The 25,903-nt window shown below is 46.3% G+C and overlaps 28 non-coding genes across 28 annotated transcripts; all 28 read left to right on the top strand.

Annotated features, from left to right (window-relative positions):
* The first annotated feature begins 1,348 nt into the window (after positions 1 to 1,348).
* Positions 1,349 to 1,419, top strand: trnag-gcc (transfer RNA glycine (anticodon GCC)). The gene has a single exon. It is a non-coding gene; the product is annotated as a tRNA-Gly (tRNA).
* Positions 1,420 to 2,531: 1,112 nt separating this feature from the next.
* On the top strand, positions 2,532 to 2,602 carry trnag-gcc (transfer RNA glycine (anticodon GCC)). Its single transcript has one exon. It is a non-coding gene; the product is annotated as a tRNA-Gly (tRNA).
* Positions 2,603 to 3,100: 498 nt separating this feature from the next.
* On the top strand, positions 3,101 to 3,171 carry trnag-gcc (transfer RNA glycine (anticodon GCC)). The gene has a single exon. It is a non-coding gene; the product is annotated as a tRNA-Gly (tRNA).
* A 1,110-nt stretch (positions 3,172 to 4,281) lies between these two features.
* Positions 4,282 to 4,352, top strand: trnag-gcc (transfer RNA glycine (anticodon GCC)). The gene has a single exon. It is a non-coding gene; the product is annotated as a tRNA-Gly (tRNA).
* Positions 4,353 to 4,848: 496 nt separating this feature from the next.
* Positions 4,849 to 4,919, top strand: trnag-gcc (transfer RNA glycine (anticodon GCC)). Its single transcript has one exon. It is a non-coding gene; the product is annotated as a tRNA-Gly (tRNA).
* Positions 4,920 to 6,028: 1,109 nt separating this feature from the next.
* On the top strand, positions 6,029 to 6,099 carry trnag-gcc (transfer RNA glycine (anticodon GCC)). Its single transcript has one exon. It is a non-coding gene; the product is annotated as a tRNA-Gly (tRNA).
* Positions 6,100 to 6,594: 495 nt separating this feature from the next.
* Positions 6,595 to 6,665, top strand: trnag-gcc (transfer RNA glycine (anticodon GCC)). Its single transcript has one exon. It is a non-coding gene; the product is annotated as a tRNA-Gly (tRNA).
* Positions 6,666 to 7,775: 1,110 nt separating this feature from the next.
* On the top strand, positions 7,776 to 7,846 carry trnag-gcc (transfer RNA glycine (anticodon GCC)). Its single transcript has one exon. It is a non-coding gene; the product is annotated as a tRNA-Gly (tRNA).
* A 496-nt stretch (positions 7,847 to 8,342) lies between these two features.
* trnag-gcc (transfer RNA glycine (anticodon GCC)) lies at positions 8,343 to 8,413 on the top strand. Its single transcript has one exon. It is a non-coding gene; the product is annotated as a tRNA-Gly (tRNA).
* Positions 8,414 to 9,523: 1,110 nt separating this feature from the next.
* trnag-gcc (transfer RNA glycine (anticodon GCC)) lies at positions 9,524 to 9,594 on the top strand. The gene has a single exon. It is a non-coding gene; the product is annotated as a tRNA-Gly (tRNA).
* Positions 9,595 to 10,704: 1,110 nt separating this feature from the next.
* trnag-gcc (transfer RNA glycine (anticodon GCC)) lies at positions 10,705 to 10,775 on the top strand. The gene has a single exon. It is a non-coding gene; the product is annotated as a tRNA-Gly (tRNA).
* A 490-nt stretch (positions 10,776 to 11,265) lies between these two features.
* trnag-gcc (transfer RNA glycine (anticodon GCC)) lies at positions 11,266 to 11,336 on the top strand. Its single transcript has one exon. It is a non-coding gene; the product is annotated as a tRNA-Gly (tRNA).
* Positions 11,337 to 12,444: 1,108 nt separating this feature from the next.
* On the top strand, positions 12,445 to 12,515 carry trnag-gcc (transfer RNA glycine (anticodon GCC)). The gene has a single exon. It is a non-coding gene; the product is annotated as a tRNA-Gly (tRNA).
* A 664-nt stretch (positions 12,516 to 13,179) lies between these two features.
* Positions 13,180 to 13,250, top strand: trnag-gcc (transfer RNA glycine (anticodon GCC)). The gene has a single exon. It is a non-coding gene; the product is annotated as a tRNA-Gly (tRNA).
* A 1,137-nt stretch (positions 13,251 to 14,387) lies between these two features.
* Positions 14,388 to 14,458, top strand: trnag-gcc (transfer RNA glycine (anticodon GCC)). Its single transcript has one exon. It is a non-coding gene; the product is annotated as a tRNA-Gly (tRNA).
* A 497-nt stretch (positions 14,459 to 14,955) lies between these two features.
* trnag-gcc (transfer RNA glycine (anticodon GCC)) lies at positions 14,956 to 15,026 on the top strand. Its single transcript has one exon. It is a non-coding gene; the product is annotated as a tRNA-Gly (tRNA).
* A 1,110-nt stretch (positions 15,027 to 16,136) lies between these two features.
* On the top strand, positions 16,137 to 16,207 carry trnag-gcc (transfer RNA glycine (anticodon GCC)). Its single transcript has one exon. It is a non-coding gene; the product is annotated as a tRNA-Gly (tRNA).
* A 496-nt stretch (positions 16,208 to 16,703) lies between these two features.
* trnag-gcc (transfer RNA glycine (anticodon GCC)) lies at positions 16,704 to 16,774 on the top strand. The gene has a single exon. It is a non-coding gene; the product is annotated as a tRNA-Gly (tRNA).
* Positions 16,775 to 17,883: 1,109 nt separating this feature from the next.
* Positions 17,884 to 17,954, top strand: trnag-gcc (transfer RNA glycine (anticodon GCC)). Its single transcript has one exon. It is a non-coding gene; the product is annotated as a tRNA-Gly (tRNA).
* A 496-nt stretch (positions 17,955 to 18,450) lies between these two features.
* On the top strand, positions 18,451 to 18,521 carry trnag-gcc (transfer RNA glycine (anticodon GCC)). Its single transcript has one exon. It is a non-coding gene; the product is annotated as a tRNA-Gly (tRNA).
* A 1,109-nt stretch (positions 18,522 to 19,630) lies between these two features.
* On the top strand, positions 19,631 to 19,701 carry trnag-gcc (transfer RNA glycine (anticodon GCC)). Its single transcript has one exon. It is a non-coding gene; the product is annotated as a tRNA-Gly (tRNA).
* Positions 19,702 to 20,197: 496 nt separating this feature from the next.
* Positions 20,198 to 20,268, top strand: trnag-gcc (transfer RNA glycine (anticodon GCC)). Its single transcript has one exon. It is a non-coding gene; the product is annotated as a tRNA-Gly (tRNA).
* A 1,109-nt stretch (positions 20,269 to 21,377) lies between these two features.
* Positions 21,378 to 21,448, top strand: trnag-gcc (transfer RNA glycine (anticodon GCC)). The gene has a single exon. It is a non-coding gene; the product is annotated as a tRNA-Gly (tRNA).
* Positions 21,449 to 21,944: 496 nt separating this feature from the next.
* trnag-gcc (transfer RNA glycine (anticodon GCC)) lies at positions 21,945 to 22,015 on the top strand. Its single transcript has one exon. It is a non-coding gene; the product is annotated as a tRNA-Gly (tRNA).
* Positions 22,016 to 23,123: 1,108 nt separating this feature from the next.
* trnag-gcc (transfer RNA glycine (anticodon GCC)) lies at positions 23,124 to 23,194 on the top strand. The gene has a single exon. It is a non-coding gene; the product is annotated as a tRNA-Gly (tRNA).
* Positions 23,195 to 23,690: 496 nt separating this feature from the next.
* Positions 23,691 to 23,761, top strand: trnag-gcc (transfer RNA glycine (anticodon GCC)). Its single transcript has one exon. It is a non-coding gene; the product is annotated as a tRNA-Gly (tRNA).
* A 1,111-nt stretch (positions 23,762 to 24,872) lies between these two features.
* Positions 24,873 to 24,943, top strand: trnag-gcc (transfer RNA glycine (anticodon GCC)). The gene has a single exon. It is a non-coding gene; the product is annotated as a tRNA-Gly (tRNA).
* Positions 24,944 to 25,472: 529 nt separating this feature from the next.
* On the top strand, positions 25,473 to 25,542 carry trnag-gcc (transfer RNA glycine (anticodon GCC)). The gene has a single exon. It is a non-coding gene; the product is annotated as a tRNA-Gly (tRNA).
* The last annotated feature ends 361 nt before the right edge of the window (positions 25,543 to 25,903 follow it).

Raw genomic sequence — 25,903 nt, 5'->3', positions numbered from 1 at the left:
GAACTGCGGCCGAATGTCTTGGACACCTTGGTGAAGAGAAAGCAGAGCTGTCTACTGATAATCGCTACCTGGTCTTGAGTTGCAAGAGATAGCTGGGGAGGCTGCTGGACAAACCTGTTGTTGGACCCTGTTGTGTCATTGTCCATTGTCAACGTCATGTTCAAGTACAAGGCTATCCATTCTGTATTCCTGAACTCCATCCTCTGTAATTTTCTTTGTATTTGGATCATCGGCGAGAACAGGCACTTGGACATGTGAAGCATTGGTGGTTCAGTGGTAGAATTCTCGCCTAACCTAAGATCCCGGGTTCGAATTCCCGGTGCAGGACAAGTTTTAGAAGTAGAAGTTAGATTCTGAACCTCACTGATATGTCCATTGTCAGGACGTCATTTTAAAGACTTGGGAATATCCATCATTAGTCCTAAACAGTAAGTTCAGGTAGTAAGAAACCTGAGTGTCTACAAGGCAGGTGTAGATGAGATCTGCCCTGAAATGCAAAGGTTCTACACATTGTGGGCTGTCTTGGCAACACTTATGTAACGTATGATTTGAAAGTGGCTGATTAAGAGTAGTGGCCTGGTACCTGGTAAATACCTGTTAAACCCAATAGCGTAGTGAGGGTGAACCAGGAACGGAGCTGAGGCCCCTGTCCGAACTTAAACTCCCTTCTTTGGATTTTTCTTTTCAATCGGGACAGGGTTGGGACATGGAAGCAGAGTTAGGCTATGTTGAAAACCTAACCTGATAGGTCCATTAGGGAGGACGCCTGATTTTAAAGACTTTGGAATGGATCCATCATTAGTCCTAAACAGTAAGTTCAGGTAGTAAGAAACCTGAGTGTCTTGACAAGGCAGGTGTAGATGAGATCTGCCCTTTGTGGTGCTAAAGGTTCATCACAACTGCGACCGAATGTCTTGGACATGTGGGTGAAGAGAAAGCAGGCAACACTTATGTAATACCTATGATTTGAAAGTGGGTGATTAAGAGTAGTGGCCTGGTACCTGGTAAATACCTGTTAAACCCAATAGCGTAGTGAGGGTGAACCAGGAACGTCTAGCTGAGGCCCCTGTCCGCGAACTTAAACTCCATCCTTTGTATTTTTCTTTTTGTATATCGGGTAGGGTTGGGACATGGAAGCTGAGTGTGCCATGTTGAAAACCGTAACCTAAGATCCGGAGGGGGTGAATTGGTGCTTTGTTGTTGGACTCCTGTACCTCTCATTGTCCATTGTCAACGTCATGTTCAAGTACAAGGCTATCCATTAGTGTATTTGGTACCTTATGCCACAGAGCTGTAATCAACTTTGTATTTGGGTCAGGCGAGAACAGGCACTTGAAACAGTGTGCGAGCATTGGTGGTTCAGTGGTAGAATTCTCGCCTGCCACGCGGGAGGCCCGGGTTCGATTCCCGGCCAATGCAGGACAAGTTTTAGAAGTAGAAGTTAGATTCTGAACCTCACTGATATGTCCACCTCGGAGGACGTCGATTTTAAAGACTTGGGAATAGATCCATCATTAGTCCTAAACAGTAAGTTCAGGTAGTAAGAAACCTGAGTGTCTACAAGGCAGGTGTAGATGAGATCTGCCCTGAAATGCTAAAGGTTCTACACATTGTTGGGCTGTCTTGGCAACACTTATGTAACGTATGATTTGAAAGTGGGTGATTAAGAGTAGTGGCCTGGTACCTGGTAAATACCTGTTAAACCCAATAGCGTAGTGAGGGTGAACCAGGAACGTCGAGCTGAGGCCCCTGTCCGCGAACTTAAACTCCCTTCTTTGGATTTTTCTTTTCGTATATCGGGGTAGGGTTGGGACATGGAAGCAGAGTGGGCTATGTTGAAAACCGTAACCTAAGATCCGGAGGGGTGATTAGGATGAGCGACCTGCCTGATCTGATCCCAATTGGTGCTTTGTTGTTGGACTCCTGTGCCTGTAATTGTCCATAATAAACACCATGTTCATGTACAGGGCTATTCATAAGTGTACTTGATAACAGAATACCTAATGCCAAAGATCCATGATCAACTTTGTGGTTGGATCATCAGAACTGCGGCCGAATGTCTTGGACATCTGGGTGAAGAGAAAGCAGAGCTGTCCACTAATAGTCAATACCTTGTCCTGAGTTGCAAGAGATAGCTGAGGAGGCTGCTGGACAAACCTGGTAAACCCAGTTGTGTAGTGAGGGTGAACCGAGAACGTCTAGCAGAGGCCCCTCTCCGCAATATCCTAAACTCCATCCTCTGTATTTTTCTTTTTGGATATTAGGGTAAGGTTGGGACATGGAAGCAGAGTGGGCCATGTTGAAAACCGTAACCTAAGATCCGGAGGGGGTGATTAGGATGAGCGACCTGCCTGATCTGATCCCAATTGGTGCTGCTTTGTTGTTGGACTCCTGTGCCTGTCATTGTCCATTATCAACACCATGTTCAAATACAAGGCTATTCATAAGTGTATTTGGTACCTTATGCCACAGAGCCATGAACAACATAGTAGTTGGGTCAGGCGAGAACAGGCACGTAATAGAGCGTGCAAGCATTGGTGGTTCAGTGGTAGAATTCTCGCCTGCCACGCGGGAGGCCCGGGTTCGATTCCCGGCCAATGCAGGACACTTTTTGGAAGTAGAAATGTGATTCTGAACCTCACTGACATGTCCTCCATGGAGAAGGAAGATTTTAAGTATCCTAAACTTCATCATCTGTATTTTTATTTTTGAATTTTAGGGTAGGCTTGGGACATGGAAGCAGAGTGGGCCATGTTAAATTCATGAGTGTACTTGATACCAGAATACCTCAGGCCAAAGATCCATGATCAACTTTGTGGTTGGATCATCAGAACTGCGGCCGAATGTCTTGGACACCTTGGTGAAGAGAAAGCAGAGCTGTCTACTGATAATCGCTACCTGGTCTTGAGTTGCAAGAGATAGCTGGGGAGGCTGCTGGACAAACCTGTTGTTGGACTCCTGTACCTCTCATTGTCCATTGTCAACGTCATGTTCAAGTACAAGGCTATCCATTAGTGTATTTGGTACCTTATGCCATGCAGAGCTGTAATCAACTTTGTATTTGGGTCAGGCGAGAACAGGCACTTGAAACAGTGTGCGAGCATTGGTGGTTCAGTGGTAGAATTCTCGCCTGCCACGCGGGAGGCCCGGGTTCGATTCCCGGCCAATGCAGGACAAGTTTTAGAAGTAGAAGTTAGATTCTGAACCTCACTGATATGTCCACCTCGGAGGACGTCGATTTTAAAGACTTGGGAATAGATCCATCATTAGTCCTAAACAGTAAGTTCAGGTAGTAAGAAACCTGAGTGTCTACAAGGCAGGTGTAGATGAGATCTGCCCTGAAATGCTAAAGGTTCTACACATTGTTGGGCTGTCTTGGCAACACTTATGTAACGTATGATTTGAAAGTGGCTGATTAAGAGTAGTGGCCTGGTACCTGGTAAATACCTGTTAAACCCAATAGCGTAGTGAGGGTGAACCAGGAACGTCGAGCTGAGGCCCCTGTCCGCGAACTTAAACTCCCTTCTTTGGATTTTTCTTTTCGTATATCGGGGTAGGGTTGGGACATGGAAGCAGAGTGGGCTATGTTGAAAACCGTAACCTAAGATCCGGAGGGGGTGATTAGGATGAGCGACCTGCCTGATCTGATCCCAATTGGTGCTTTGTTGTTGGACTCCTGTGCCTGTAATTGTCCATAATAAACACCATGTTCATGTACAGGGCTATTCATAAGTGTACTTGATAACAGAATACCTAATGCCAAAGATCCATGATCAACTTTGTGGTTGGATCATCAGAACTGCGGCCGAATGTCTTGGACATCTGGGTGAAGAGAAAGCAGAGCTGTCCACTAATAGTCAATACCTTGTCCTGAGTTGCAAGAGATAGCTGAGGAGGCTGCTGGACAAACCTGGTAAACCCAGTTGTGTAGTGAGGGTGAACCGAGAACGTCTAGCAGAGGCCCCTCTCCGCAATATCCTAAACTCCATCCTCTGTATTTTTCTTTTTGGATATTAGGGTAAGGTTGGGACATGGAAGCAGAGTGGGCCATGTTGAAAACCGTAACCTAAGATCCGGAGGGGGTGATTAGGATGAGCGACCTGCCTGATCTGATCCCAATTGGTGCTTTGTTGTTGGACTCCTGTGCCTGTCATTGTCCATTATCAACACCATGTTCAAATACAAGGCTATTCATAAGTGTATTTGGTACCTTATGCCACAGAGCCATGAACAACATAGTAGTTGGGTCAGGCGAGAACAGGCACGTAATAGAGCGTGCAAGCATTGGTGGTTCAGTGGTAGAATTCTCGCCTGCCACGCGGGAGGCCCGGGTTCGATTCCCGGCCAATGCAGGACACTTTTTGGAAGTAGAAATGTGATTCTGAACCTCACTGACATGTCCTCCATGGAGAAGGAAGATTTTAAGTATCCTAAACTTCATCATCTGTATTTTTATTTTTGAATTTTAGGGTAGGCTTGGGACATGGAAGCAGAGTGGGCCATGTTAAATTCATGAGTGTACTTGATACCAGAATACCTCAGGCCAAAGATCCATGATCAACTTTGTGGTTGGATCATCAGAACTGCGGCCGAATGTCTTGGACACCTTGGTGAAGAGAAAGCAGAGCTGTCTACTGATAATCGCTACCTGGTCTTGAGTTGCAAGAGATAGCTGGGGAGGCTGCTGGACAAACCTGTTGTTGGACTCCTGTACCTCTCATTGTCCATTGTCAACGTCATGTTCAAGTACAAGGCTATCCATTAGTGTATTTGGTACCTTATGCCACAGAGCTGTAATCAACTTTGTATTTGGGTCAGGCGAGAACAGGCACTTGAAACAGTGTGCGAGCATTGGTGGTTCAGTGGTAGAATTCTCGCCTGCCACGCGGGAGGCCCGGGTTCGATTCCCGGCCAATGCAGGACAAGTTTTAGAAGTAGAAGTTAGATTCTGAACCTCACTGATATGTCCACCTCGGAGGACGTCGATTTTAAAGACTTGGGAATAGATCCATCATTAGTCCTAAACAGTAAGTTCAGGTAGTAAGAAACCTGAGTGTCTACAAGGCAGGTGTAGATGAGATCTGCCCTGAAATGCTAAAGGTTCTACACATTGTTGGGCTGTCTTGGCAACACTTATGTAACGTATGATTTGAAAGTGGCTGATTAAGAGTAGTGGCCTGGTACCTGGTAAATACCTGTTAAACCCAATAGCGTAGTGAGGGTGAACCAGGAACGTCGAGCTGAGGCCCCTGTCCGCGAACTTAAACTCCCTTCTTTGGATTTTTCTTTTCGTATATCGGGGTAGGGTTGGGACATGGAAGCAGAGTGGGCTATGTTGAAAACCGTAACCTAAGATCCGGAGGGGGTGATTAGGATGAGCACCTGCCTGATCTGATCCCAATTGGTGCTTTGTTGTTGGACTCCTGTGCCTGTAATTGTCCATAATAAACACCATGTTCATGTACAGGGCTATTCATAAGTGTACTTGATAACAGAATACCTAATGCCAAAGATCCATGATCAACTTTGTGGTTGGATCATCAGAACTGCGGCCGAATGTCTTGGACATCTGGGTGAAGAGAAAGCAGAGCTGTCCACTAATAGTCAATACCTTGTCCTGAGTTGCAAGAGATAGCTGAGGAGGCTGCTGGACAAACCTGGTAAACCCAGTTGTGTAGTGAGGGTGAACCGAGAACGTCTAGCAGAGGCCCCTCTCCGCAATATCCTAAACTCCATCCTCTGTATTTTTCTTTTTGGATATTAGGGTAAGGTTGGGACATGGAAGCAGAGTGGGCCATGTTGAAAACCGTAACCTAAGATCCGGAGGGGGTGATTAGGATGAGCGACCTGCCTGATCTGATCCCAATTGGTGCTTTGTTGTTGGACTCCTGTGCCTGTCATTGTCCATTATCAACACCATGTTCAAATACAAGGCTATTCATAAGTGTATTTGGTACCTTATGCCACAGAGCCATGAACAACATAGTAGTTGGGTCAGGCGAGAACAGGCACGTAATAGAGCGTGCAAGCATTGGTGGTTCAGTGGTAGAATTCTCGCCTGCCACGCGGGAGGCCCGGGTTCGATTCCCGGCCAATGCAGGACACTTTTTGAAGTAGAAATGTGATTCTGAACCTCACTGACATGTCCTCCATGGAGAAGGAAGATTTTAAGTATCCTAAACTTCATCATCTGTATTTTTATTTTTGAATTTTAGGGTAGGCTTGGGACATGGAAGCAGAGTGGGCCATGTTAAATTCATGAGTGTACTTGATACCAGAATACCTCAGGCCAAAGATCCATGATCAACTTTGTGGTTGGATCATCAGAACTGCGGCCGAATGTCTTGGACACCTTGGTGAAGAGAAAGCAGAGCTGTCTACTGATAATCGCTACCTGGTCTTGAGTTGCAAGAGATAGCTGGGGAGGCTGCTGGACAAACCTGTTGTTGGACTCCTGTACCTCTCATTGTCCATTGTCAACGTCATGTTCAAGTACAAGGCTATCCATTAGTGTATTTGGTACCTTATGCCACAGAGCTGTAATCAACTTTGTATTTGGGTCAGGCGAGAACAGGCACTTGAAACAGTGTGCGAGCATTGGTGGTTCAGTGGTAGAATTCTCGCCTGCCACGCGGGAGGCCCGGGTTCGATTCCCGGCCAATGCAGGACAAGTTTTAGAAGTAGAAGTTAGATTCTGAACCTCACTGATATGTCCACCTCGGAGGACGTCGATTTTAAAGACTTGGGAATAGATCCATCATTAGTCCTAAACAGTAAGTTCAGGTAGTAAGAAACCTGAGTGTCTACAAGGCAGGTGTAGATGAGATCTGCCCTGAAATGCTAAAGGTTCTACACATTGTTGGGCTGTCTTGGCAACACTTATGTAACGTATGATTTGAAAGTGGCTGATTAAGAGTAGTGGCCTGGTACCTGGTAAATACCTGTTAAACCCAATAGCGTAGTGAGGGTGAACCAGGAACGTCGAGCTGAGGCCCCTGTCCGCGAACTTAAACTCCCTTCTTTGGATTTTTCTTTTCGTATATCGGGGTAGGGTTGGGACATGGAAGCAGAGTGGGCTATGTTGAAAACCGTAACCTAAGATCCGGAGGGGGTGATTAGGATGAGCGACCTGCCTGATCTGATCCCAATTGGTGCTTTGTTGTTGGACTCCTGTGCCTGTAATTGTCCATAATAAACACCATGTTCATGTACAGGGCTATTCATAAGTGTACTTGATAACAGAATACCTAATGCCAAAGATCCATGATCAACTTTGTGGTTGGATCATCAGAACTGCGGCCGAATGTCTTGGACATCTGGGTGAAGAGAAAGCAGAGCTGTCCACTAATAGTCAATACCTTGTCCTGAGTTGCAAGAGATAGCTGAGGAGGCTGCTGGACAAACCTGGTAAACCCAGTTGTGTAGTGAGGGTGAACCGAGAACGTCTAGCAGAGGCCCCTCTCCGCAATATCCTAAACTCCATCCTCTGTATTTTTCTTTTTGGATATTAGGGTAAGGTTGGGACATGGAAGCAGAGTGGGCCATGTTGAAAACCGTAACCTAAGATCCGGAGGGGGTGATTAGGATGAGCGACCTGCCTGATCTGATCCCAATTGGTGCTTTGTTGTTGGACTCCTGTGCCTGTCATTGTCCATTATCAACACCATGTTCAAATACAAGGCTATTCATAAGTGTATTTGGTACCTTATGCCACAGAGCCATGAACAACATAGTAGTTGGGTCAGGCGAGAACAGGCACGTAATAGAGCGTGCAAGCATTGGTGGTTCAGTGGTAGAATTCTCGCCTGCCACGCGGGAGGCCCGGGTTCGATTCCCGGCCAATGCAGGACACTTTTTGGAAGTAGAAATGTGATTCTGAACCTCACTGACATGTCCTCCATGGAGAAGGAAGATTTTAAGTATCCTAAACTTCATCATCTGTATTTTTATTTTTGAATTTTAGGGTAGGCTTGGGACATGGAAGCAGAGTGGGCCATGTTAAATTCATGAGTGTACTTGATACCAGAATACCTCAGGCCAAAGATCCATGATCAACTTTGTGGTTGGATCATCAGAACTGCGGCCGAATGTCTTGGACACCTTGGTGAAGAGAAAGCAGAGCTGTCTACTGATAATCGCTACCTGGTCTTGAGTTGCAAGAGATAGCTGGGGAGGCTGCTGGACAAACCTGTTGTTGGACTCCTGTACCTCTCATTGTCCATTGTCAACGTCATGTTCAAGTACAAGGCTATCCATTAGTGTATTTGGTACCTTATGCCACAGAGCTGTAATCAACTTTGTATTTGGGTCAGGCGAGAACAGGCACTTGAAACAGTGTGCGAGCATTGGTGGTTCAGTGGTAGAATTCTCGCCTGCCACGCGGGAGGCCCGGGTTCGATTCCCGGCCAATGCAGGACAAGTTTTAGAAGTAGAAGTTAGATTCTGAACCTCACTGATATGTCCACCTCGGAGGACGTCGATTTTAAAGACTTGGGAATAGATCCATCATTAGTCCTAAACAGTAAGTTCAGGTAGTAAGAAACCTGAGTGTCTACAAGGCAGGTGTAGATGAGATCTGCCCTGAAATGCTAAAGGTTCTACACATTGTTGGGCTGTCTTGGCAACACTTATGTAACGTATGATTTGAAAGTGGCTGATTAAGAGTAGTGGCCTGGTACCTGGTAAATACCTGTTAAACCCAATAGCGTAGTGAGGGTGAACCAGGAACGTCGAGCTGAGGCCCCTGTCCGCGAACTTAAACTCCCTTCTTTGGATTTTTCTTTTCGTATATCGGGGTAGGGTTGGGACATGGAAGCAGAGTGGGCTATGTTGAAAACCGTAACCTAAGATCCGGAGGGGGTGATTAGGATGAGCGACCTGCCTGATCTGATCCCAATTGGTGCTTTGTTGTTGGACTCCTGTGCCTGTAATTGTCCATAATAAACACCATGTTCATGTACAGGGCTATTCATAAGTGTACTTGATAACAGAATACCTAATGCCAAAGATCCATGATCAACTTTGTGGTTGGATCATCAGAACTGCGGCCGAATGTCTTGGACATCTGGGTGAAGAGAAAGCAGAGCTGTCCACTAATAGTCAATACCTTGTCCTGAGTTGCAAGAGATAGCTGAGGAGGCTGCTGGACAAACCTGGTAAACCCAGTTGTGTAGTGAGGGTGAACCGAGAACGTCTAGCAGAGGCCCCTCTCCGCAATATCCTAAACTCCATCCTCTGTATTTTTCTTTTTGGATATTAGGGTAAGGTTGGGACATGGAAGCAGAGTGGGCCATGTTGAAAACCGTAACCTAAGATCCGGAGGGGGTGATTAGGATGAGCGACCTGCCTGATCTGATCCCAATTGGTGCTTTGTTGTTGGACTCCTGTGCCTGTCATTGTCCATTATCAACACCATGTTCAAATACAAGGCTATTCATAAGTGTATTTGGTACCTTATGCCACAGAGCCATGAACAACATAGTAGTTGGGTCAGGCGAGAACAGGCACGTAATAGAGCGTGCAAGCATTGGTGGTTCAGTGGTAGAATTCTCGCCTGCCACGCGGGAGGCCCGGGTTCGATTCCCGGCCAATGCAGGACAAGTTTTAGAAGTAGAAGTTAGATTCTGAACCTCACTGATATGTCCACCTCGGAGGACGTCGATTTTAAAGACTTGGGAATAGATCCATCATTAGTCCTAAACAGTAAGTTCAGGTAGTAAGAAACCTGAGTGTCTACAAGGCAGGTGTAGATGAGATCTGCCCTGAAATGCTAAAGGTTCTACACATTGTTGGGCTGTCTTGGCAACACTTATGTAACGTATGATTTGAAAGTGGCTGATTAAGAGTAGTGGCCTGGTACCTGGTAAATACCTGTTAAACCCAATAGCGTAGTGAGGGTGAACCAGGAACGTCGAGCTGAGGCCCCTGTCCGCGAACTTAAACTCCCTTCTTTGGATTTTTCTTTTCGTATATCGGGGTAGGGTTGGGACATGGAAGCAGAGTGGGCTATGTTGAAAACCGTAACCTAAGATCCGGAGGGGGTGATTAGGATGAGCGACCTGCCTGATCTGATCCCAATTGGTGCTTTGTTGTTGGACTCCTGTGCCTGTAATTGTCCATAATAAACACCATGTTCATGTACAGGGCTATTCATAAGTGTACTTGATAACAGAATACCTAATGCCAAAGATCCATGATCAACTTTGTGGTTGGATCATCAGAACTGCGGCCGAATGTCTTGGACATCTGGGTGAAGAGAAAGCAGAGCTGTCCACTAATAGTCAATACCTTGTCCTGAGTTGCAAGAGATAGCTGAGGAGGCTGCTGGACAAACCTGGTAAACCCAGTTGTGTAGTGAGGGTGAACCGAGAACGTCTAGCAGAGGCCCCTCTCCGCAATATCCTAAACTCCATCCTCTGTATTTTTCTTTTTGGATATTAGGGTAAGGTTGGGACATGGAAGCAGAGTGGGCCATGTTGAAAACCGTAACCTAAGATCCGGAGGGGGTGATTAGGATGAGCGACCTGCCTGATCTGATCCCAATTGGTGCTTTGTTGTTGGACTCCTGTGCCTGTCATTGTCCATTATCAACACCATGTTCAAATACAAGGCTATTCATAAGTGTATTTGGTACCTTATGCCACAGAGCCATGAACAACATAGTAGTTGGGTCAGGCGAGAACAGGCACGTAATAGAGCGTGCAAGCATTGGTGGTTCAGTGGTAGAATTCTCGCCTGCCACGCGGGAGGCCCGGGTTCGATTCCCGGCCAATGCAGGACACTTTTTGGAAGTAGAAATGTGATTCTGAACCTCACTGACATGTCCTCCATGGAGAAGGAAGATTTTAAGTATCCTAAACTTCATCATCTGTATTTTTATTTTTGAATTTTAGGGTAGGCTTGGGACATGGAAGCAGAGTGGGCCATGTTAAATTCATGAGTGTACTTGATACCAGAATACCTCAGGCCAAAGATCCATGATCAACTTTGTGGTTGGATCATCAGAACTGCGGCCGAATGTCTTGGACACCTTGGTGAAGAGAAAGCAGAGCTGTCTACTGATAATCGCTACCTGGTCTTGAGTTGCAAGAGATAGCTGGGGAGGCTGCTGGACAAACCTGTTGTTGGACTCCTGTACCTGTCCATTGTCAACGTCATGTTCAAGTACAAGGCTATCCATTAGTGTATTTGGTACCTTATGCCACAGAGCTGTAATCAACTTTGTATTTGGGTCAGGCGAGAACAGGCACTTGAAACAGTGTGCGAGCATTGGTGGTTCAGTGGTAGAATTCTCGCCTGCCACGCGGGAGGCCCGGGTTCGATTCCCGGCCAATGCAGGACAAGTTTTAGAAGTAGAAGTTAGATTCTGAACCTCACTGATATGTCCACCTCGGAGGACGTCGATTTTAAAGACTTGGGAATAGATCCATCATTAGTCCTAAACAGTAAGTTCAGGTAGTAAGAAACCTGAGTGTCTACAAGGCAGGTGTAGATGAGATCTGCCCTGAAATGCTAAAGGTTCTACACATTGTTGGGCTGTCTTGGCAACACTTATGTAACGTATGATTTGAAAGTGGCTGATTAAGAGTAGTGGCCTGGTACCTGGTAAATACCTGTTAAACCCAATAGCGTAGTGAGGGTGAACCAGGAACGTCGAGCTGAGGCCCCTGTCCGCGAACTTAAACTCCCTTCTTTGGATTTTTCTTTTCGTATATCGGGGTAGGGTTGGGACATGGAAGCAGAGTGGGCTATGTTGAAAACCGTAACCTAAGATCCGGAGGGGTGATTAGGATGAGCGACCTGCCTGATCTGATCCCAATTGGTGCTTTGTTGTTGGACTCCTGTGCCTGTAATTGTCCATAATAAACACCATGTTCATGTACAGGGCTATTCATAAGTGTACTTGATAACAGAATACCTAATGCCAAAGATCCATGATCAACTTTGTGGTTGGATCATCAGAACTGCGGCCGAATGTCTTGGACATCTGGGTGAAGAGAAAGCAGAGCTGTCCACTAATAGTCAATACCTTGTCCTGAGTTGCAAGAGATAGCTGAGGAGGCTGCTGGACAAACCTGGTAAACCCAGTTGTGTAGTGAGGGTGAACCGAGAACGTCTAGCAGAGGCCCTCTCCGCAATATCCTAAACTCCATCCTCTGTATTTTTCTTTTTGGATATTAGGGTAAGGTTGGGACATGGAAGCAGAGTGGGCCATGTTGAAAACCGTAACCTAAGATCCGGAGGGGGTGATTAGGATGAGCGACCTGCCTGATCTGATCCCAATTGGTGCTTTGTTGTTGGACTCCTGTGCCTGTCATTGTCCATTATCAACACCATGTTCAAATACAAGGCTATTCATAAGTGTATTTGGTACCTTATGCCACAGAGCCATGAACAACATAGTAGTTGGGTCAGGCGAGAACAGGCACGTAATAGAGCGTGCAAGCATTGGTGGTTCAGTGGTAGAATTCTCGCCTGCCACGCGGGAGGCCCGGGTTCGATTCCCGGCCAATGCAGGACACTTTTTGGAAGTAGAAATGTGATTCTGAACCTCACTGACATGTCCTCCATGGAGAAGGAAGATTTTAAGTATCCTAAACTTCATCATCTGTATTTTTATTTTTGAATTTTAGGGTAGGCTTGGGACATGGAAGCAGAGTGGGCCATGTTAAATTCATGAGTGTACTTGATACCAGAATACCTCAGGCCAAAGATCCATGATCAACTTTGTGGTTGGATCATCAGAACTGCGGCCGAATGTCTTGGACACCTTGGTGAAGAGAAAGCAGAGCTGTCTACTGATAATCGCTACCTGGTCTTGAGTTGCAAGAGATAGCTGGGGAGGCTGCTGGACAAACCTGGTAAACCCTGTTGTGTAGTGAGGGTGAACCGGAGACGTCTAGCAGAGGCCCCTGTCTGCAATATCCTGAACTCCATCCTCTGTATTTTTCTTTATGTATCCATGGAAGCTGAGTGTGCCATGTTGAAAACCGTAACCTAAGATCCGGAGGAGGTGAATTGGTGCTTTGTTGTTGGACTCCTGTACCTCTCATTGTCCATTGTCAACGTCATGTTCAAGTACAAGGCTATCCATTAGTGTATTTGGTACCTTATGCCACAGAGCTGTAATCAACTTTGTATTTGGGTCAGGCGAGAACAGGCACTTGAAACAGTGTGCGAGCATTGGTGGTTCAGTGGTAGAATTCTCGCCTGCCACGCGGGAGGCCCGGGTTCGATTCCCGGCCAATGCAGGACAAGTTTTAGAAGTAGAAGTTAGATTCTGAACCTCACTGATATGTCCACCTCGGAGGACGTCGATTTTAAAGACTTGGGAATAGATCCATCATTAGTCCTAAACAGTAAGTTCAGGTAGTAAGAAACCTGAGTGTCTACAAGGCAGGTGTAGATGAGATCTGCCCTGAAATGCTAAAGGTTCTACACATTGTTGGGCTGTCTTGGCAACACTTATGTAACGTATGATTTGAAAGTGGGTGATTAAGAGTAGTGGCCTGGTACCTGGTAAATACCTGTTAAACCCAATAGCGTAGTGAGGGTGAACCAGGAACGTCGAGCTGAGGCCCCTGTCCGCGAACTTAAACTCCCTTCTTTGGATTTTTCTTTTCGTATATCGGGGTAGGGTTGGGACATGGAAGCAGAGTGGGCTATGTTGAAAACCGTAACCTAAGATCCGGAGGGGGTGATTAGGATGGCGACCTGCCTGATCTGATCCCAATTGGTGCTGCTGACCTTGATCTGATCCCAATTGGTGCTTTGTTGTTGGACCTGTGCCTGTAATTGTCCATAATAAACACCATGTTCATGTACAGGGCTATTCATAAGTGTACTTGATAACAGAATACCTAATGCCAAAGATCCATGATCAACTTTGTGGTTGGATCATCAGAACTGCGGCCGAATGTCTTGGACATCTGGGTGAAGAGAAAGCAGAGCTGTCCACTAATAGTCAATACCTTGTCCTGAGTTGCAAGAGATAGCTGAGGAGGCTGCTGGACAAACCTGGTAAACCCAGTTGTGTAGTGAGGGTGAACCGAGAACGTCTAGCAGAGGCCCCTCTCCGCAATATCCTAAACTCCATCCTCTGTATTTTTCTTTTTGGATATTAGGGTAAGGTTGGGACATGGAAGCAGAGTGGGCCATGTTGAAAACCGTAACCTAAGATCCGGAGGGGGTGATTAGGATGAGCGACCTGCCTGATCTGATCCCAATTGGTGCTTTGTTGTTGGACTCCTGTGCCTGTCATTGTCCATTATCAACACCATGTTCAAATACAAGGCTATTCATAAGTGTATTTGGTACCTTATGCCACAGAGCCATGAACAACATAGTAGTTGGGTCAGGCGAGAACAGGCACGTAATAGAGCGTGCAAGCATTGGTGGTTCAGTGGTAGAATTCTCGCCTGCCACGCGGGAGGCCCGGGTTCGATTCCCGGCCAATGCAGGACACTTTTTGGAAGTAGAAATGTGATTCTGAACCTCACTGACATGTCCTCCATGGAGAAGGAAGATTTTAAGTATCCTAAACTTCATCATCTGTATTTTTATTTTTGAATTTTAGGGTAGGCTTGGGACATGGAAGCAGAGTGGGCCATGTTAAATTCATGAGTGTACTTGATACCAGAATACCTCAGGCCAAAGATCCATGATCAACTTTGTGGTTGGATCATCAGAACTGCGGCCGAATGTCTTGGACACCTTGGTGAAGAGAAAGCAGAGCTGTCTACTGATAATCGCTACCTGGTCTTGAGTTGCAAGAGAGATAGCTGGGAGGCTGCTGGACAAACCTGTTGTTGGACTCCTGTACCTCTCATTGTCCATTGTCAACGTCATGTTCAAGTACAAGGCTATCCATTAGTGTATTTGGTACCTTATGCCACAGAGCTGTAATCAACTTTGTATTTGGGTCAGGCGAGAACAGGCACTTGAAACAGTGTGCGAGCATTGGTGGTTCAGTGGTAGAATTCTCGCCTGCCACGCGGGAGGCCCGGGTTCGATTCCCGGCCAATGCAGGACAAGTTTTAGAAGTAGAAGTTAGATTCTGAACCTCACTGATATGTCCACCTCGGAGGACGTCGATTTTAAAGACTTGGGAATAGATCCATCATTAGTCCTAAACAGTAAGTTCAGGTAGTAAGAAACCTGAGTGTCTACAAGGCAGGTGTAGATGAGATCTGCCCTGAAATGCTAAAGGTTCTACACATTGTTGGGCTGTCTTGGCAACACTTATGTAACGTATGATTTGAAAGTGGCTGATTAAGAGTAGTGGCCTGGTACCTGGTAAATACCTGTTAAACCCAATAGCGTAGTGAGGGTGAACCAGGAACGTCGAGCTGAGGCCCCTGTCCGCGAACTTAAACTCCCTTCTTTGGATTTTTCTTTTCGTATATCGGGGTAGGGTTGGGACATGGAAGCAGAGTGGGCTATGTTGAAAACCGTAACCTAAGATCCGGAGGGGGTGATTAGGATGAGCGACCTGCCTGATCTGATCCCAATTGGTGCTTTGTTGTTGGACTCCTGTGCCTGTAATTGTCCATAATAAACACCATGTTCATGTACAGGGCTATTCATAAGTGTACTTGATAACAGAATACCTAATGCCAAAGATCCATGATCAACTTTGTGGTTGGATCATCAGAACTGCGGCCGAATGTCTTGGACATCTGGGTGAAGAGAAAGCAGAGCTGTCCACTAATAGTCAATACCTTGTCCTGAGTTGCAAGAGATAGCTGAGGAGGCTGCTGGACAAACCTGGTAAACCCAGTTGTGTAGTGAGGGTGAACCGAGAACGTCTAGCAGAGGACCCTCTCCGCAATATCCTAAACTCCATCCTCTGTATTTTTCTTTTTGGATATTAGGGTAAGGTTGGGACATGGAAGCAGAGTGGGCCATGTTGAAAACCGTAACCTAAGATCCGGAGGGGGTGATTAGGATGAGCGACCTGCCTGATCTGATCCCAATTGGTGCTTTGTTGTTGGACTCCTGTGCCTGTCATTGTCCATTATCAACACCATGTTCAAATACAAGGCTATTCATAAGTGTATTTGGTACCTTATGCCACAGAGCCATGAACAACATAGTAGTTGGGTCAGGCGAGAACAGGCACGTAATAGAGCGTGCAAGCATTGGTGGTTCAGTGGTAGAATTCTCGCCTGCCACGCGGGAGGCCCGGGTTCGATTCCCGGCCAATGCAGGACACTTTTTGGAAGTAGAAATGTGATTCTGAACCTCACTGACATGTCCTCCATGGAGAAGGAAGATTTTAAGTATCCTAAACTTCATCATCTGTATTTTTATTTTTGAATTTTAGGGTAGGCTTGGGACATGGAAGCAGAGTGGGCCATGTTAAATTCATGAGTGTACTTGATACCAGAATACCTCAGGCCAAAGATCCATGATCAACTTTGTGGTTGGATCATCAGAACTGCGGCCGAATGTCTTGGACACCTTGGTGAAGAGAAAGCAGAGCTGTCTACTGATAATCGCTACCTGGTCTTGAGTTGCAAGAGATAGCTGGGGAGGCTGCTGGACAAACCTGTTGTTGGACTCCTGTACCTCTCATTGTCCATTGTCAACGTCATGTTCAAGTACAAGGCTATCCATTAGTGTATTTGGTACCTTATGCCACAGAGCTGTAATCAACTTTGTATTTGGGTCAGGCGAGAACAGGCACTTGAAACAGTGTGCGAGCATTGGTGGTTCAGTGGTAGAATTCTCGCCTGCCACGCGGGAGGCCCGGGTTCGATTCCCGGCCAATGCAGGACAAGTTTTAGAAGTAGAAGTTAGATTCTGAACCTCACTGATATGTCCACCTCGGAGGACGTCGATTTTAAAGACTTGGGAATAGATCCATCATTAGTCCTAAACAGTAAGTTCAGGTAGTAAGAAACCTGAGTGTCTACAAGGCAGGTGTAGATGAGATCTGCCCTGAAATGCTAAAGGTTCTACACATTGTTGGGCTGTCTTGGCAACACTTATGTAACGTATGATTTGAAAGTGGCTGATTAAGAGTAGTGGCCTGGTACCTGGTAAATACCTGTTAAACCCAATAGCGTAGTGAGGGTGAACCAGGAACGTCGAGCTGAGGCCCCTGTCCGCGAACTTAAACTCCCTTCTTTGGATTTTTCTTTTCGTATATCGGGGTAGGGTTGGGACATGGAAGCAGAGTGGGCTATGTTGAAAACCGTAACCTAAGATCCGGAGGGGGTGATTAGGATGAGCGACCTGCCTGATCTGATCCCAATTGGTGCTTTGTTGTTGGACTCCTGTGCCTGTAATTGTCCATAATAAACACCATGTTCATGTACAGGGCTATTCATAAGTGTACTTGATAACAGAATACCTAATGCCAAAGATCCATGATCAACTTTGTGGTTGGATCATCAGAACTGCGGCCGAATGTCTTGGACATCTGGGTGAAGAGAAAGCAGAGCTGTCCACTAATAGTCAATACCTTGTCCTGAGTTGCAAGAGATAGCTGAGGAGGCTGCTGGACAAACCTGGTAAACCCAGTTGTGTAGTGAGGGTGAACCGAGAACGTCTAGCAGAGGCCCCTCTCCGCAATATCCTAAACTCCATCCTCTGTATTTTTCTTTTTGGATATTAGGGTAAGGTTGGGACATGGAAGCAGAGTGGGCCATGTTGAAAACCGTAACCTAAGATCCGGAGGGGTGATTAGGATGAGCGACCTGCCTGATCTGATCCCAATTGGTGCTTTGTTGTTGGACTCCTGTGCCTGTCATTGTCCATTATCAACACCATGTTCAAATACAAGGCTATTCATAAGTGTATTTGGTACCTTATGCCACAGAGCCATGAACAACATAGTAGTTGGGTCAGGCGAGAACAGGCACGTAATAGAGCGTGCAAGCATTGGTGGTTCAGTGGTAGAATTCTCGCCTGCCACGCGGGAGGCCCGGGTTCGATTCCCGGCCAATGCAGGACACTTTTTGGAAGTAGAAATGTGATTCTGAACCTCACTGACATGTCCTCCATGGAGAAGGAAGATTTTAAGTATCCTAAACTTCATCATCTGTATTTTTATTTTTGAATTTTAGGGTAGGCTTGGGACATGGAAGCAGAGTGGGCCATGTTAAATTCATGAGTGTACTTGATACCAGAATACCTCAGGCCAAAGATCCATGATCAACTTTGTGGTTGGATCATCAGAACTGCGGCCGAATGTCTTGGACACCTTGGTGAAGAGAAAGCAGAGCTGTCTACTGATAATCGCTACCTGGTCTTGAGTTGCAAGAGATAGCTGGGGAGGCTGCTGGACAAACCTGTTGTTGGACTCCTGTACCTCTCATTGTCCATTGTCAACGTCATGTTCAAGTACAAGGCTATCCATTAGTGTATTTGGTACCTTATGCCACAGAGCTGTAATCAACTTTGTATTTGGGTCAGGCGAGAACAGGCACTTGAAACAGTGTGCGAGCATTGGTGGTTCAGTGGTAGAATTCTCGCCTGCCACGCGGGAGGCCCGGGTTCGATTCCCGGCCAATGCAGGACAAGTTTTAGAAGTAGAAGTTAGATTCTGAACCTCACTGATATGTCCACCTCGGAGGACGTCGATTTTAAAGACTTGGGAATAGATCCATCATTAGTCCTAAACAGTAAGTTCAGGTAGTAAGAAACCTGAGTGTCTACAAGGCAGGTGTAGATGAGATCTGCCCTGAAATGCTAAAGGTTCTACACATTGTTGGGCTGTCTTGGCAACACTTATGTAACGTATGATTTGAAAGTGGCTGATTAAGAGTAGTGGCCTGGTACCTGGTAAATACCTGTTAAACCCAATAGCGTAGTGAGGGTGAACCAGGAACGTCGAGCTGAGGCCCCTGTCCGCGAACTTAAACTCCCTTCTTTGGATTTTTCTTTTCGTATATCGGGGTAGGGTTGGGACATGGAAGCAGAGTGGGCTATGTTGAAAACCGTAACCTAAGATCCGGAGGGGTGATTAGGATGAGCGACCTGCCTGATCTGATCCCAATTGGTGCTTTGTTGTTGGACTCCTGTGCCTGTAATTGTCCATAATAAACACCATGTTCATGTACAGGGCTATTCATAAGTGTACTTGATAACAGAATACCTAATGCCAAAGATCCATGATCAACTTTGTGGTTGGATCATCAGAACTGCGGCCGAATGTCTTGGACATCTGGGTGAAGAGAAAGCAGAGCTGTCCACTAATAGTCAATACCTTGTCCTGAGTTGCAAGAGATAGCTGAGGAGGCTGCTGGACAAACCTGGTAAACCCAGTTGTGTAGTGAGGGTGAACCGAGAACGTCTAGCAGAGGACCCTCTCCGCAATATCCTAAACTCCATCCTCTGTATTTTTCTTTTTGGATATTAGGGTAAGGTTGGGACATGGAAGCAGAGTGGGCCATGTTGAAAACCGTAACCTAAGATCCGGAGGGGGTGATTAGGATGAGCGACCTGCCTGATCTGATCCCAATTGGTGCTTTGTTGTTGGACTCCTGTGCCTGTCATTGTCCATTATCAACACCATGTTCAAATACAAGGCTATTCATAAGTGTATTTGGTACCTTATGCCACAGAGCCATGAACAACATAGTAGTTGGGTCAGGCGAGAACAGGCACGTAATAGAGCGTGCAAGCATTGGTGGTTCAGTGGTAGAATTCTCGCCTGCCACGCGGGAGGCCCGGGTTCGATTCCCGGCCAATGCAGGACACTTTTTGGAAGTAGAAATGTGATTCTGAACCTCACTGACATGTCCTCCATGGAGAAGGAAGATTTTAAGTATCCTAAACTTCATCATCTGTATTTTTATTTTTGAATTTTAGGGTAGGCTTGGGACATGGAAGCAGAGTGGGCCATGTTAAATTCATGAGTGTACTTGATACCAGAATACCTCAGGCCAAAGATCCATGATCAACTTTGTGGTTGGATCATCAGAACTGCGGCCGAATGTCTTGGACACCTTGGTGAAGAGAAAGCAGAGCTGTCTACTGATAATCGCTACCTGGTCTTGAGTTGCAAGAGATAGCTGGGGAGGCTGCTGGACAAACCTGTTGTTGGACTCCTGTACCTCTCATTGTCCATTGTCAACGTCATGTTCAAGTACAAGGCTATCCATTAGTGTATTTGGTACCTTATGCCACAGAGCTGTAATCAACTTTGTATTTGGGTCAGGCGAGAACAGGCACTTGAAACAGTGTGCGAGCATTGGTGGTTCAGTGGTAGAATTCTCGCCTGCCACGCGGGAGGCCCGGGTTCGATTCCCGGCCAATGCAGGACAAGTTTTAGAAGTAGAAGTTAGATTCTGAACCTCACTGATATGTCCACCTCGGAGGACGTCGATTTTAAAGACTTGGGAATAGATCCATCATTAGTCCTAAACAGTAAGTTCAGGTAGTAAGAAACCTGAGTGTCTACAAGGCAGGTGTAGATGAGATCTGCCCTGAAATGCTAAAGGTTCTACACATTGTTGGGCTGTCTTGGCAACACTTATGTAACGTATGATTTGAAAGTGGCTGATTAAGAGTAGTGGCCTGGTACCTGGTAAATACCTGTTAAACCCAATAGCGTAGTGAGGGTGAACCAGGAACGTCGAGCTGAGGCCCCTGTCCGCGAACTTAAACTCCCTTCTTTGGATTTTTCTTTTCGTATATCGGGGTAGGGTTGGGACATGGAAGCAGAGTGGGCTATGTTGAAAACCGTAACCTAAGATCCGGAGGGGGTGATTAGGATGAGCGACCTGCCTGATCTGATCCCAATTGGTGCTTTGTTGTTGGACTCCTGTGCCTGTAATTGTCCATAATAAACACCATGTTCATGTACAGGGCTATTCATAAGTGTACTTGATAACAGAATACCTAATGCCAAAGATCCATGATCAACTTTGTGGTTGGATCATCAGAACTGCGGCCGAATGTCTTGGACATCTGGGTGAAGAGAAAGCAGAGCTGTCCACTAATAGTCAATACCTTGTCCTGAGTTGCAAGAGATAGCTGAGGAGGCTGCTGGACAAACCTGGTAAACCCAGTTGTGTAGTGAGGGTGAACCGAGAACGTCTAGCAGAGGACCCTCTCCGCAATATCCTAAACTCCATCCTCTGTATTTTTCTTTTTGGATATTAGGGTAAGGTTGGGACATGGAAGCAGAGTGGGCCATGTTGAAAACCGTAACCTAAGATCCGGAGGGGTGATTAGGATGAGCGACCTGCCTGATCTGATCCCAATTGGTGCTTTGTTGTTGGACTCCTGTGCCTGTCATTGTCCATTATCAACACCATGTTCAAATACAAGGCTATTCATAAGTGTATTTGGTACCTTATGCCACAGAGCCATGAACAACATAGTAGTTGGGTCAGGCGAGAACAGGCACGTAATAGAGCGTGCAAGCATTGGTGGTTCAGTGGTAGAATTCTCGCCTGCCACGCGGGAGGCCCGGGTTCGATTCCCGGCCAATGCAGGACACTTTTTGGAAGTAGAAATGTGATTCTGAACCTCACTGACATGTCCTCCATGGAGAAGGAAGATTTTAAGTATCCTAAACTTCATCATCTGTATTTTTATTTTTGAATTTTAGGGTAGGCTTGGGACATGGAAGCAGAGTGGGCCATGTTAAATTCATGAGTGTACTTGATACCAGAATACCTCAGGCCAAAGATCCATGATCAACTTTGTGGTTGGATCATCAGAACTGCGGCCGAATGTCTTGGACACCTTGGTGAAGAGAAAGCAGAGCTGTCTACTGATAATCGCTACCTGGTCTTGAGTTGCAAGAGATAGCTGGGGAGGCTGCTGGACAAACCTGTTGTTGGACTCCTGTACCTCTCATTGTCCATTGTCAACGTCATGTTCAAGTACAAGGCTATCCATTAGTGTATTTGGTACCTTATGCCACAGAGCTGTAATCAACTTTGTATTTGGGTCAGGCGAGAACAGGCACTTGAAACAGTGTGCGAGCATTGGTGGTTCAGTGGTAGAATTCTCGCCTGCCACGCGGGAGGCCCGGGTTCGATTCCCGGCCAATGCAGGACAAGTTTTAGAAGTAGAAGTTAGATTCTGAACCTCACTGATATGTCCACCTCGGAGGACGTCGATTTTAAAGACTTGGGAATAGATCCATCATTAGTCCTAAACAGTAAGTTCAGGTAGTAAGAAACCTGAGTGTCTACAAGGCAGGTGTAGATGAGATCTGCCCTGAAATGCTAAAGGTTCTACACATTGTTGGGCTGTCTTGGCAACACTTATGTAACGTATGATTTGAAAGTGGCTGATTAAGAGTAGTGGCCTGGTACCTGGTAAATACCTGTTAAACCCAATAGCGTAGTGAGGGTGAACCAGGAACGTCGAGCTGAGGCCCCTGTCCGCGAACTTAAACTCCCTTCTTTGGATTTTTCTTTTCGTATATCGGGGTAGGGTTGGGACATGGAAGCAGAGTGGGCTATGTTGAAAACCGTAACCTAAGATCCGGAGGGGTGATTAGGATGAGCGACCTGCCTGATCTGATCCCAATTGGTGCTTTGTTGTTGGACTCCTGTGCCTGTAATTGTCCATAATAAACACCATGTTCATGTACAGGGCTATTCATAAGTGTACTTGATAACAGAATACCTAATGCCAAAGATCCATGATCAACTTTGTGGTTGGATCATCAGAACTGCGGCCGAATGTCTTGGACATCTGGGTGAAGAGAAAGCAGAGCTGTCCACTAATAGTCAATACCTTGTCCTGAGTTGCAAGAGATAGCTGAGGAGGCTGCTGGACAAACCTGGTAAACCCAGTTGTGTAGTGAGGGTGAACCGAGAACGTCTAGCAGAGGACCCTCTCCGCAATATCCTAAACTCCATCCTCTGTATTTTTCTTTTTGGATATTAGGGTAAGGTTGGGACATGGAAGCAGAGTGGGCCATGTTGAAAACCGTAACCTAAGATCCGGAGGGGTGATTAGGATGAGCGACCTGCCTGATCTGATCCCAATTGGTGCTTTGTTGTTGGACTCCTGTGCCTGTCATTGTCCATTATCAACACCATGTTCAAATACAAGGCTATTCATAAGTGTATTTGGTACCTTATGCCACAGAGCCATGAACAACATAGTAGTTGGGTCAGGCGAGAACAGGCACGTAATAGAGCGTGCAAGCATTGGTGGTTCAGTGGTAGAATTCTCGCCTGCCACGCGGGAGGCCCGGGTTCGATTCCCGGCCAATGCAGGACACTTTTTGGAAGTAGAAATGTGATTCTGAACCTCACTGACATGTCCTCCATGGAGAAGGAAGATTTTAAGTATCCTAAACTTCATCATCTGTATTTTTATTTTTGAATTTTAGGGTAGGCTTGGGACATGGAAGCAGAGTGGGCCATGTTAAATTCATGAGTGTACTTGATACCAGAATACCTCAGGCCAAAGATCCATGATCAACTTTGTGGTTGGATCATCAGAACTGCGGCCGAATGTCTTGGACACCTTGGTGAAGAGAAAGCAGAGCTGTCTACTGATAATCGCTACCTGGTCTTGAGTTGCAAGAGATAGCTGGGGAGGCTGCTGGACAAACCTGTTGTTGGACTCCTGTACCTCTCATTGTCCATTGTCAACGTCATGTTCAAGTACAAGGCTATCCATTAGTGTATTTGGTACCTTATGCCACAGAGCTGTAATCAACTTTGTATTTGGGTCAGGCGAGAACAGGCACTTGAAACAGTGTGCGAGCATTGGTGGTTCAGTGGTAGAATTCTCGCCTGCCACGCGGGAGGCCCGGGTTCGATTCCCGGCCAATGCAGGACAAGTTTTAGAAGTAGAAGTTAGATTCTGAACCTCACTGATATGTCCACCTCGGAGGACGTCGATTTTAAAGACTTGGGAATAGATCCATCATTAGTCCTAAACAGTAAGTTCAGGTAGTAAGAAACCTGAGTGTCTACAAGGCAGGTGTAGATGAGATCTGCCCTGAAATGCTAAAGGTTCTACACATTGTTGGGCTGTCTTGGCAACACTTATGTAACGTATGATTTGAAAGTGGGTGATTAAGAGTAGTGGCCTGGTACCTGGTAAATACCTGTTAAACCCAATAGCGTAGTGAGGGTGAACCAGGAACGTCGAGCTGAGGCCCCTGTCCGCGAACTTAAACTCCCTTCTTTGGATTTTTCTTTTCGTATATCGGGGTTGGGAGGGTTGGGACATGGAAGCAGAGTGGGCTATGTTGAAAACCGTAACCTAAGATCCGGAGGGGGCTGATTAGGATGAGCGACCTGCCTGATCTGATCCCAATTGGTGCTTTGTTGTTGGACTCTGTGCCTGTAATTGTCCATAATAAACACCATGTTCATGTACAGGGCTATTCATAAGTGTACTTGATAACAGAATACCTAATGCCAAAGATCCATGATCAACTTTGTGGTTGGATCATCAGAACTGCGGCCGAATGTCTTGGACATCTGGGTGAAGAGAAAGCAGAGCTGTCCACTAATAGTCAATACCTTGTCCTGAGTTGCAAGAGATAGCTGAGGAGGCTGCTGGACAAACCTGGTAAACCCAGTTGTGTAGTGAGGGTGAACCGAGAACGTCTAGCAGAGGCCCTCTCCGCAATATCCTAAACTCCATCCTCTGTATTTTTCTTTTGGATATTAGGGTAAGGTTGGGACATGGAAGCAGAGTGGGCCATGTTGAAAACCGTAACCTAAGATCCGGAGGGGTGATTAGGATGAGCGACCTGCCTGATCTGATCCCAATTGGTGCTTTGTTGTTGGACTCCTGTGCCTGTCATTGTCCATTATCAACACCATGTTCAAATACAAGGCTATTCATAAGTGTATTTGGTACCTTATGCCACAGAGCCATGAACAACATAGTAGTTGGGTCAGGCGAGAACAGGCACGTAATAGAGCGTGCAAGCATTGGTGGTTCAGTGGTAGAATTCTCGCCTGCCACGCGGGAGGCCCGGGTTCGATTCCCGGCCAATGCAGGACACTTTTTGGAAGTAGAAATGTGATTCTGAACCTCACTGACATGTCCTCCATGGAGAAGGAAGATTTTAAGTATCCTAAACTTCATCATCTGTATTTTTATTTTTGAATTTTAGGGTAGGCTTGGGACATGGAAGCAGAGTGGGCCATGTTAAATTCATGAGTGTACTTGATACAAGAATACCTTTGGCCAAAGATCCATGATCAACTTTGTGGTTGGATCATCAGAACTGCGGCCGAATGTCTTGGACACCTTGGTGAAGAGAAAGCAGAGCTGTCTACTGATAATCGCTACCTGGTCTTGAGTTGCAAGAGATAGCTGGGAGGCTGCTGGACAAACCTGTTGTTGGACTCCTGTCCGCACCTCTCATTGTCCATTGTCAACGTGTGCCAAGTACAAGATCCGGAGGGGTGATTAGGATGCTATCCCATTGTCCATTGTCATTAGTGTATTTGTTGGACTTGCCAACAGAGCTGTAATCAACTTTGTATTTGGGTCAGGCGAGAACAGGCACTTGAAACAGTGTAGCATTGGTGGTTCAGTGGTAGAATTCTGCCTGCCACGCGGGAGGCCCGGGTTCGATTCCCGGCCAATGCAGGACAAGTTTTAGAAGTAGAAGTTAGATTCTGAACCTCACTGATATGTCCACCTGGAGGACGTCGATCTGGGAATAGATCCATCATTAGCAAACAGTAAGTTCAGGTAGTGAAACCTGAGTGTCTACAAGGCAGGTAGATGAGATCTGCCCTGAAATGCTAAAGGTTCTACACATTGTTGGGCTGTCTTGGCAACACTTATGTAACGATGATTTGAAAGTGGCTGATTAAGAGTAGTGGCCTGGTACCTGGTAAATACCTGTTAAACCCAATAGCGTAGTGAGGGTGAACCAGGAACGTCGAGCTGAGGCCCCTGTCCGCGAACTTAAACTCCCTTCTTTGGATTTTTCTTTTCTCGGATA

Source organism: Anoplopoma fimbria, chromosome 22, assembly GCF_027596085.1.
Source record: "Anoplopoma fimbria isolate UVic2021 breed Golden Eagle Sablefish chromosome 22, Afim_UVic_2022, whole genome shotgun sequence".
Lineage (NCBI taxonomy): Eukaryota > Metazoa > Chordata > Actinopteri > Perciformes > Anoplopomatidae > Anoplopoma > Anoplopoma fimbria.
Note: the sequence above shows the minus strand (reverse complement) of the source record. Positions and strands in the feature narration are given on the sequence as shown.